Source organism: Tenrec ecaudatus, chromosome 12 (assembly GCF_050624435.1).
Source record: "Tenrec ecaudatus isolate mTenEca1 chromosome 12, mTenEca1.hap1, whole genome shotgun sequence".
NCBI lineage: Eukaryota > Metazoa > Chordata > Mammalia > Afrosoricida > Tenrecidae > Tenrec > Tenrec ecaudatus.
In genome coordinates, this window is record NC_134541.1 from 31,093,397 (window position 1) to 31,104,883 (window position 11,487).

Sequence of the window (11,487 nt, forward strand, 5' to 3'; positions counted from 1 at the left end):
GACACTCTTCCTGACCTGTTGATCCAAAGGCATGAGAAGCCCAAAATGCCCAGGGGGCATTCTCAGCTGCCAGTTCAGTGGAATCCGTGCTGTGTTTCCAGGTGGGAGAGTTCCTTTCTTCAGGACCAGGACCTCCAGGCCTGAGGAACACAGGGTTGCTGGGACAGGAAGCAAAAATGCTGCAAGGGGATCACTAGGAGTAATAGTGAGTGGTGCCACTCCAGCTTCCACCCCTTGGTTCCTGGACCCATGAATTCTGGCTATTGGAGACACAGCACCATATATTGGCTGCTGGTTTAAAGCGTATACAGCTTCCTGGAGAACATTGCCCCAGCCCCGCAAGTTGTTGCCACCTAGTTGGCGCCTTAATTGTGTCTTTAGGAGCCCATTCCATCGTTCTATCAAGCCGGCAGCTTCAGGATGATGAGGAACCTGATACGACCAGTGTATTCCGTGGGAATGGGCCTATTGCCGCACTGTATTTGCTGTAAAGTGAGTTCCTTGATCTGAAGCAATGCTATGTGGGATGCCATGCCGGTGGATGAGGCATTCTGTAGGTTCACGAATAGTAGTTTTGGCAGAAGCATCGCGTGCAGGGAAGGCAAATCCATATCCAGAGTAGGTGTCTATTCCAGTAAGAACAAAACGCTGTCCCTTCCGTGATGGAAGTGGTCCTATGTAATCAACCTGCCACCAAGTTGCTGGTTGATCTCCCCGAGGAATTGTCCCATATCTTGAACTTAATGTTGGTTTCTACTGCTGGCAAATGGGACACTCAGCAGTGGCAGTGGCCAAGTCAGCCTTGGTGAGTGGAAGTCCATGTTGCTGTGCCCATGCATAACCTCCATCCCTGCTGCCATGTCCACTTTGTTCATGTGCCCATTGGGCGATGACACGAGTGGCAGAGGAAAGAGGAGGACCAGTCTCCATAGCGCGTGTCATCTTATCCACTTGATTATTAAAGTCTCCTCTTCAGAGGTAATCCTTTGGTGAGTGTTCACGTGAGATACAATCACCTTTACTTTCTTGGCCCATTCAGAGAGGTCTGTCCACATACCTCTTCCCCACACCTCCTTGTCACCAATTTTCCAATCATGGTCCTTCCAATTCCCTGACCATCCAGCCAAGCCATTAGCCACAGCCCATGAATCAGTATATAATCTCACATCTGGCCATTTTTCCGTATATGCAAACTGAACGGCCAGGTGCACTGCTCGAAGTTCTGCCCATTGGGAAGATTTCCCTTCACCACTGTCCTTTAGGGAGATCCCAGAAAGGGGCTGTAGTGCTGCTGCTGTCCACTTACGAGTGGCACCTGCATATCATGCAGAGCCATCCATAAACCAAGCATGACTTTTTTGGTCTTCACTTAAAGTATGGTAAGGAACTCCCCAGGAGGCCACAGGTGCAGACTGGGAGAAAGGAGGCAATGTGACAGGAGTGGAGACTGTTGGCATTTGGGCCACTTCTTCATGCAGCTTACTTGTTCCTTCAGGTCCTGCTTTGGCCTGATCTCGTATATACCACTTCCATTTAACAATGGAGTGTTTCTGCGCACGTCCAACTTTATGATTACGTGGGACAGACAATACCCAGTTCATGATAGGTAATTCAGGCCTCATGGTGACTTGGTGGCCCATGGTGAGGCGTTCAGTCTCCACCAAGGCCCAGTAACAGGCCAACAGCTGTTTTTCAAAGGGAGAGTAGTTGTTTGCAGAGGATGGCAAGACTTTACTCCAAAATCCCAATGGTCTACACTGTGATTCACCAATAGGGGTCTGCCAAAGACTCCACACTGCATCTTTATCTACAACTGACACCTCTAGCACCATGGAAGTTTTCTAATCTGTTAGTCTGCACCTGAGGCGTGCTTTTGAGGCTCTGAGATCATCCCTCTCCTTAATAATACTTTCCATTGTACGAAGGACCAGCCAACCAGCTTCCCTATACTTGTCATTATCACAAAACTCCTGGAAAATATCAAATATGCAATTGCCTAGAGCATCTCCTTTATCCAGCACGTCATCTACTTTAGGTGCTACTTTAGGAATTATCTTTGCTATTTCACACCATGGATTAGTACGGGTAGTAGACGTATCCCCATCAAGACTAAATAGGTTGGAAAACCAATTTAAGAAATCCATATTTATAGTTTATTTCTCTAGAAGCACTCCTGGTACCAAAATGTATTGGACAGGGTTCTCTAGAGAGACAAACCAGATTGCTAGTACTTATATATAAATATGTTTATAAAGATAGATATATAATTCACCGAGCCATTTAATCCTTCTGCCCGTCAGTTAATCCTACTTGTGTTTATCGGCCAGGCTGGCACAATAAACTATAGCACATAGGTACTACAGTAATGGGAGGGGGTGATCTAGGGATTCATACGCTATTGGAAGAGGAGGGAATAAGGGTACACATGTGACAAGATGGGCAGACCCTAGATTCATGATGGCGGCCTAACTTTGGGTGTCACTGAACTGGTTTGACCTGTTCTCTGACTCTCCATGGAAACCATTATCAGTAGGGTGTAAACCCACCATACAGGGACCAAACTGATGGCCTCAAGCCTTTAGGGAGAAGTAGCCCATTGTACTGAGCAGCAGGGAGTGGGCCCTACCTGTGTTGGGACCAGTCAGTAGTCTGGCAACTGACTGCCTTCAGGGAGGTAACCTGACAATCATTTACCATTAGCTGCAAGCAGTGTCCTAAGTCTAACGTATATTTGGAGGAGACGACTTGGGAGAAATCTTTGTTTCCCACAGTAGGCAAATGAAGCACGCGGTAAAAAGGCACACTGGCCTGTGTCTCGGTGCGCTGGCATGAGCACTACACAGTCTGGGTGAGCGTGCCCAGACTGAAGCATCACCCCTGAGGGTCTGCCCAGACCCCACTTGGTGCACACTCGGCCTGGACAGGTTTGATGGGTTCGACCATCAAACAGTGACCACCACCAAGCAGATTGCTTTGTCGGTCTTTGCCGTTCAAGTGCTGGGAATATCCAGCTTGGAGCCGTTCGATAACCGAGGTGTCACTGTCATTTCTAAAACTGAATGGAGAGAGCTACAGACCAGAAGAGCTATGTACAAATTAGAGCAACCGCTAACCTTGTAGCACGTTATCTGGCCAGGACCCCAGTCTTTGGGGTCAGAAAAGAGAGAGGCTGGAGTCACCCTGCTCAGTTGGCCGCCTCAGTGTCTGCAGGACCGTTTCCGTACGTTACCGACATCACACGGGACAAAGGACTTAAACTGAGAACTCGGAGACACCAGGGAAGAAGCCTGAACTCTAGTGGGAAAATGTGCACAAGCGCACACGCGCGCGCACACACACACAACTTGGGGTGAAAGTACCCGTAAGAAAACTGGAGCAAAAATAATCATTTTCTTATAAGAACCTTCCTGTCTTTCTGTAATCATCAAAGTACATATCCTCTAGTCCCCAAAATACCACTGATAATATCTGTGTAAGCATATAACCAGCTCTTCCTTTTTCAAAGCTAAATCATACTAGACAGAGAGTGTGTGACCTACATGTTTATGTGCTATCATTATAATGACTGTACAGCATTCTATTGTACTCTATCTAGGCTATTGTCTTTTGATTGCTTGTTTTAGCATCATGTAAGTGGCTTTCTACTCTTGTAAACAATGTTGATGTGAACAGCTTTGTCCGCTTGTCCAATTATTTCCTTTAGATACAAAGGTAAGGCATAGGCTTTCTGAATCAAAAGGTAAGTGTATGACTATGTATTGCCAAATGGACATTGTATGTTAGAGGGCGAGTTTCCTTCCCAGCACCCATCTCACGCTCGTCAGAAAGCCCAGCTTCAAAAAGGACATGTTGTAAATGATGCTCGCTTCGTTCTGCCTCTCCCCCGCCTCCAAATAACCTACATTTCAGGGGCCCAATAAATTAAGCCAAGCTACAGTTCAGTAGACATTCTGATCTAATCTAACTTCTCTAAGCGGCAGACAGCTCTCCCTCCGGTTCAGTGCCCAGGATCCAGGCAGCAGGTAGCTATAAAGGCAGTAAGTAGCTCCAAGCATGTTACACAGAGGGCTCTGACGCCATCCAACCACCCTCTGCCCCCAGGGCAGCCCTTCAGCCATGAAGTTCCTGGTCGTGGTCTTTGTGGCTCTTGAACTCCTGACTCAGGTGATCCCAGGTAAGCTGAATGGATGAGAAAAAAGAAGGGTGAAGAATCAGATCTGGCTGCTATGATGGAGGAGCCTGGGAGGAGACTTGTCCCCCCACCCCTTACCCCCAACCCCTGAATTTCAATCTACAGCAGGAGTTTCCGAATGTCTACCCTTGGTCTCAGCACCTGTACCCAGTCACCACCTTCTACAACCTTGGCCAAACACCAGTCCCCCAAAACTATGTCTTGTTCCCCAGTAAAAGTCAAGGTCAGGCTAGTCCAAGATAGTTTTCTCTGACTTTATGGGAGTTCCCTATAGACGTTGAGACCTCAGTGTCCTAAGACATTGAGAATGAATTCTTCACTCCTCACAGTTTCCCTCCTTTGAGACGGCCCTGAGTTTGTGCTCCAAGGAATGATGGAGCCTGGAATAGAGGGATTGGGGGTTCTCATCTCCATGCACAGCAGGCCCCTGGCAGATAGGGCACAGGAGGAGACATGCCCCCACCGCTGCCCCCAGGGGATAAGGATGCTCAGCTTGACCCCTGGGGCTAGGAAAGAATGCAGATGGAGGGAGAGGGAGAGGTGTGGAAGTTAGAGTGATGGATGTGCGGAAAGCCAATGAGGGGGGTGCTCTGGAGAAGCCGGCTCTTTGATCTGGTAGTGGACCTTTGAACTGATGGTGGACCCAGAGCCCACAGGCAACGCTCTTAGATTTGACCAGAAGTAACATGTGAACAAAAGAAAAAAAAGTCGCAACTGTCAGTAACCATCGCTATTTTCCCTTTAATACTTTTGGGGGATTTTTTTTTTCCTGATGTGACAGATCTTTACAGTTTGCGTTCCCTGAGAACAAATGAGGGAGCAGCGCCACAGAGGGGGGCCTGTGTGGTCGTAGCAGGCCTAACTTCCCTTTCAAGGGGCCAAGCACCTCCTTGAAGATGAGAAAGCAGCCTACCTGCCCCGTACCGCCTATTTCCAGGGTCAGGTATGGCAGCGTGGTAGGTCTTCATTCACGGCGGCCATGCAGACAGGGGCTGAAAAGGTTCCGCAAGACTCCCAGAGGCCATCGACCCAGGATGAGTCTATCTCCCCTTCCCTGTCTTTGCCAAGTTTCCATGGCCCCAAGTTCGTAAGCTTACATCTCAGAACACAAGGCAAATGCTCCCATCTGGTCCCTCTCCCTGGGCAGTCGCTATCCGGCTTCTAACCTTGATTTCTTGGTCTTTCTCTTCCCCGTGTAGCCACTGGAGGTGGGACCAGCTGTGGGCGGAAGTTTCCGGGACATTGCAGGATAAACTGCAAAGCAGATGAGAGATCCCTGTTCATATGTGGCAGAAACCAGCACTGCTGTGTCTATGATCTACTCAAGCCGGATATTATCATGTCAAAGCAATTCCTTAGGTACATTCGCAAAAACTTACACAAAGCACAAAGGGCTCTTCAGACCCCACCACAACCACTACTGTCATCTACAGAGATACCTACTGGCACCTCCATCAGGACAACTGAACCGACTCCTAAAATCGTCAAATAGCCAAAGTTGCCTCCTTCTGGGGCTTCAATGTATAAGCAACTCCAAACTCTTGTCTTCAACTTCTCCTGTCACTCATTTAATAAATAATTTGGTGGCTGTATGTATTCTCTATGTAATCTGTCATGTGGGCTGAAACCTAAAGGGGGGCTTGGGATTCTCCAAAGTGCCAATATGAAAATACTCGAAGGTCTACGAGGATGAAACACTTGCGATAGATAAAGGGGGGGGGTCTAGAAGAGGTGGGAAGAGCCTTTAGACTGAAACATGAGTCTGATCTCAATAAGGGGAGAGGGGCAGAAGAAGGACTGGCAAGGAGGAGACTAAGGCTGCAATTCTCCAGAAGTCTGGGGAGGCCAGGTCTGTAGGGAGGAGCGGCGTGAAGATTGTCCCCCAGGAGAGTTCTTCTGAGGGTAGGGATGACCAAGTGCTGGTGGGCCACTGGGTTACCCGTTATCTGAGTGGTTGTGCCTACCTATATGTGTTAGTCGGAGTTGACTAGAGAAACAAACCCAGAGACACTCATATGTGTTTAAGAAAGAGGTTTATATACAAGAGCAATTTTATATTGAGAAAACATCCAGCCCCATTCAGATAAGTCCATAAGTCTGATTTTAGCCCATATGCCCAATACCAATCTATAGACTCCTCTTCAGACTCACGAAACAAATGCAATGACACTGAACGCAGGACGATCACAGGTCAGTGGGTGGGAAGTCTTGTGGATGCAGTGCGGTAGAAGCATCCTAGCGCTGGTGTGGTTCTCCACGTAGCTCCTCCAGCTCCAGGGCTCTGGCTCCATCCACATAGCTCCATCAGACTCATCATCAGTAATGTCTCACAGGGAGTGAGCCTGTCCTGCCTCCAGTGAGCTATTTCGCTCCGAAAGCTACGACCTGATTGGCTGGCTAAGCTCCACCCCTTCGCTCTTAAGTCTCAAGTTGACAACAGATTACATAACTAACTACCATACTATATACAATCCCTCCGCCAGCATCTAAACGTTCTGCTCACTCCTCCTCCTCACCAACATTAGTCTCTCTCTCCTTCTCCTGTGGAGTTATAAACAATACCCTCCCCTTGGGTGGATTAGTGTCCTGTTCCCCACTACCCATGTCTCTTTTTTTTCTCTTTCTTCCCCCCTCTTATTTAGTTGGCTGCCTTATGTATCCCTGGATTGGGTTTGGCCCCTGCCGTAGTTGCTGGACCTCACCCCAGGGATGTATGTATATAGTAGATTTTCTCTATGCCCCGCCACCTTTTTTTAAGCTTACCTCAATGGACTCATGTTATACTTATCCTTTTGTGCTCGACTTACTTCACTTAGCATAAAAGTAAATTTTTAAAGGCAAAAAAATTACATAGGGACTTTCCTATGAAGCTAGCAAGCATTACAGAAATAATAATAGCATAATTAATTGTGCCACTCTGAATAGCATACTGGCTCCAGGTACACAGGGTACGTTCTAGGAACAATGTCAATGGAGCTTTTCGAGAAGGGCAGGAGGGGTCACAGAGCAGTCAACAATATGTGGCCACTGTGGCTGGTTTGCCTCACATGAAGTTGACCTTACCATGCTAGATCATGTCACGGGGGCATCTAGGCTTGGCCAAGTTCACCTAAGGCCTAACTATCACAGATGTTCTTTCCTCCTGGTTTTCAGCTAGCTTTATTTTTTTATATCTTAATATATTTATTAAGATTTGGGTGAAATTTCAGGAGATTTTTTTGTTTGTTTAAGGCTTAACTATTACCTCAGGACAATAGCATTTTTAAAATAATTTTATTGGGAACTCGTACAGCTCTTTTCATAATCCAATACATACATCCATTGTGTCAAGCACATTTGTACCTATGTTGCCATCATCATTTTCAAAGCATTTTCTTTCTACTAGGACCATAGTTTCAGGGCTTTGTTTACTCTCCTTGGCTCCAGAAATTCTAAGGTCCTTGAGAATTCAGATGTTGTACCTTTTCCCTTTGACCAAGAGTCTTCTACAGAATCTTTGAGATAAATGTTCAGTAACGTTAGCCAGGCGCCATGGCTTTAACAAACACTTACACTATATAAACCAAACTCTCCAGGATACTTCATGAAAGGAGCTATAAATAAAACAAATAAGCATATAAATTAAATTCAGCGTCGGTTGTTGTTAGGGGCTGTGAAGTTGGCTTCAATTCATAGCAACCTTATGTTTAACAGAACAAAACACTGCCCAGTCTGAGCTCCCGAATCATTACACTTGAGGCCATGACGGCAGCCACTGTGTCAATCCATCACATCGAGGGCTCCTTCTGCTCGCAAGCAAAGACCTCGAGTTAGAAAACCTAAAAGGAAAGAACACATTCAGCATCACTGAACCTAAAAGAAATCGAGAAAAAGTTCAAGTCTCAAGTTGCAACATGGAGAGACTCCATGGGAAAAACATAGCAGCAGAACATTGGCCGGGAGCTGCCAAAGGCTCAGGCTGGATTCCGTGAAGGGTGTGACTCAACGGCTATCATCGCTGATGGCAGATGGATATCAGGAGCAGAGAATACCGGGACGATGTTTCCTTGTGTTTTGGTGACTGTACCAAAGCATTCAGCTGTGTGGATCCCAACGAACTATGGACCTCCTCGAGAAGCACGGGAACTCCAGAACACTTCATTGGGCTCATGCGGAACTTGCGTATGGATCAAGAGGCAATTGTGCAAACAGAACAAGGGTTTAAAATCAAGAAAGGTGTGTGGCAACGTTGTATCCTCTCACGGCACTTAGTCGATCTGTATGCTGAATACGCGGCGTCAGGATTGGAGGAAGATTTACTAACAACCTGTGACATGCAGATGGCACAACCTTACTGGCTGGAAGTGAGGAGGACTTGAGAACTTGCTGACGAAGATCAAGGATTTCAGCCTTCGGTATGGGTTACAGTTCAATGCAAACAAGGCAGAAATCCCCACGACTGGTCCAGGAGGTAGCATCATGGTCAGTGGAGAGAAGGTTGAAGGTGTCAAGGATTTTGTCTTGCTTGGATTCACAAGCAATGCTCATGGAAGCAGCTATCAAGAGATCAAAAGAGGAGTTGCATTAGCAAATCTGCTGCACGAGACCTCTTCAGGGAGTTAAAAAGCAAGGATGTTACTTTGAGGACTAAGGTGTGCCCGACCCAAGCCATGTATGTGAAAGTTGGACATATATATGTGTCACTGCTGTCATAGATGGAGATATAGAAACAGATATAGATACATACTGTTTTCATATATATCACTGTTATTGCCTCTCTGGGAGACTCAGCGTAACACACCACCAATCCCACTGTTAGATATGTGTCCTAGAGAAATAAGATTGTCAAACAAATAAAGATAAGTCCACTCTTCTGGTCCCTGGCGTTCCGGGAGCTGCAGGTGTTGGTGCAGACATGGCCAAATCCAAGAACCACACCATGCACAACCAATCCCGGAAATGGCCCAGAAACAGCATCAAAAACCCCGGTCACAACGATACGAATCTCTTAAGGGGGTGGACCCCAAGTTCCTGAGGAACATGCGCTTCGCCAAGAAACACAACAAGAAGGGCCTGAAGAAAATGCAGGCCAACAACGCTAAGGCTGCGGCTGCTCGCGCTGAGGCCATCAAGGATCTTGTGAAGCCCACAGAGGTCAAGGCCAAGATCCCAATGGGCGTCAACCGCAAGCTCAGCCGACTGGCCTACATTGCCCACCCCAAGCTTGGCAAGCGGGCTCGGGCACGTATTGCCAAGGGTCTGAGGCTCTGCCGGCCCAAGGCCAAGGCACAAAGCAAGGCTGATGCTCCAGCCAAGGCCACGACTCCAGCAAAAGCTCCCAAAGGCGCCCCTGCCCCAGCTCAAGCTCCCAAAGGCCCCCAGGCTCCCACAAAGTAGAGTTCTCTGTGAGGGCGAGAGGGACTGGTGTGAGCCCTGGGATGCTGCCTGCATGGCGCTGGTGTCTTCTTGTGCTGTTTGTTGTACAAATAAACCCACATGGCACTGTTAAAAAAAAAAAAAAGATAAGTCCAGCCATGCTCATCACAGCATTGTGCTTAAGAGCAAAAATATGGAAACAACCTAAGTGCCCAACAAGCCACAGCACATCCCTCAGTGGAATCGTATTAAAGAATAAAAGTGAATCTGCAAAACACATCATAACATGGATGGACCTGCAAGACATTGTGCTGAGTGAAATAAGTCTACTGCAAAGGGGTCAGTAGTGTACAAGACCACTATTTCACGAAAGCATAACTCGTATATAAGACCAAGATTGTCAAAAGTTGAGAAAGGATTTTCACCGGAACAGAAGCGTTCTTTGATGGATACCAAGGGTGGGAGGACCCGAGAGGATAGATTTCTGACTAAAGTGTGGACTCAAGGTCACTTAGGTAAAGGGGAAACAACATACATTAAGAATGACAACATATATTAAGACATCAGGCAAAAAAAAAAAAGATGAAGGTGAGGAAGATGCTTGGAAGGTTTGGAGACAGCAGGGGTGACTGCAGCCATGTCCATCCTCCTGCAATAATGTGACCTAGGAGTACATGTGAGGAGGGCTCCAGACTGGGCCATCTGTTTTGTTCTGTTGTGTGTCGGGTGACTATGGGTCGGAATCCCCTCAAGGACCCCTAACAACAGGGGCAGCAACAACAGGAGTAGGCGCGTGGAGGTGCACACAGGCTGAATGGAGGTGGGAGGGAGAGCGGGACGAGAGCCACGAATATACGCAGAGGTTTGATATAGAGAATGTCTACAGGTTGATTTACCTACACTGCAAATGCAACCTGGAGGTGGTGGAGCCTGCCGTGGGCAAAGTTATACCAACGTCTTAGAGGTCGCTGAAGAAATGGCCTGGGGCTCTCCTCCGGCTCTCAGGGCTGACTGTCACAGGCAGAGGGCAGAGGTGCCCCACCCTCAACTCCTTCTTCCCCTCCCCTGGCACCAACCATGCCTCCCTGGCCCTCTGCTTCGATGATCCTTTCTACACACTGCACATAGAAAGGTTCCCCGCCTGAAAGTCTACCTCCCTGGGTCCTTCCTTGGTCCCCGGGATAGTTAAATTTTGTATCGACTTGGCTGGTCCTGCATTTCCCAGTGTTTTGGCAGTTCAGGCCCAGCAATGCCCCAGGAGGTGACCTAAACAATATAATCAACTCCATAATGGGGTCTGAGATGAATAGTGTATCTGTCCAGGTAGACTAGAGAAACGAACCCAGAGACACTCATATGTGTGTAAGAGAGAGTTTTATATCAAAGAGTAATTGCACATTAAGAAAACAGCCCAGCCCAGTACAGATCAAGTCCATAAATCTGATATTAACCTATATGTCCGATACCAATCTATAAATTCCTCTTCAGACTCACACAACACATGCAATGGCACCAAATGCAGGAAGATCATGGGCCAGTGCATGGGAAGTCTTGTGGATCCAGTGGCGCTGTAAGCATCTCAGCACTGGCAGGGGTCTCCATATGGCTCATCCAGAGCCCAGGACTCTGGCTGCATCAGGGAAGCTTCACATGGCTCCTCATCAGAAATGTCTCCCAGGGAGTGAGCCTGTCTCCTGCCTCCAGTGAGCTATTGTTCTTGGGTCCACACTGTCCTTTTGATCCTAAAATGGATTATTTTAACATGGGATGGGTTCCATCTGAGACCTGGAGGGTGACTCTGGGCTCCTAGACAGGAGCATGTACACTGGTACAGATAAGTGTACATGCTCCAGTCTAGCCGGATTTGTAAGGTAGACTGGATCATGATAGTCGGGGGGGGGGGGGCGGGGGGAGGTGTGGGAAAAAGGCCAGCCCCCCAC

General features: G+C 47.7%; 1 pseudogene; it reads left to right on the top strand.

Annotated features, from left to right (window-relative positions):
- The first annotated feature begins 9,086 nt into the window (after positions 1-9,086).
- LOC142422409 (large ribosomal subunit protein eL29-like) lies at positions 9,087-9,568 on the top strand (annotated as a pseudogene).
- Positions 9,569-11,487: the final 1,919 nt, after the last annotated feature.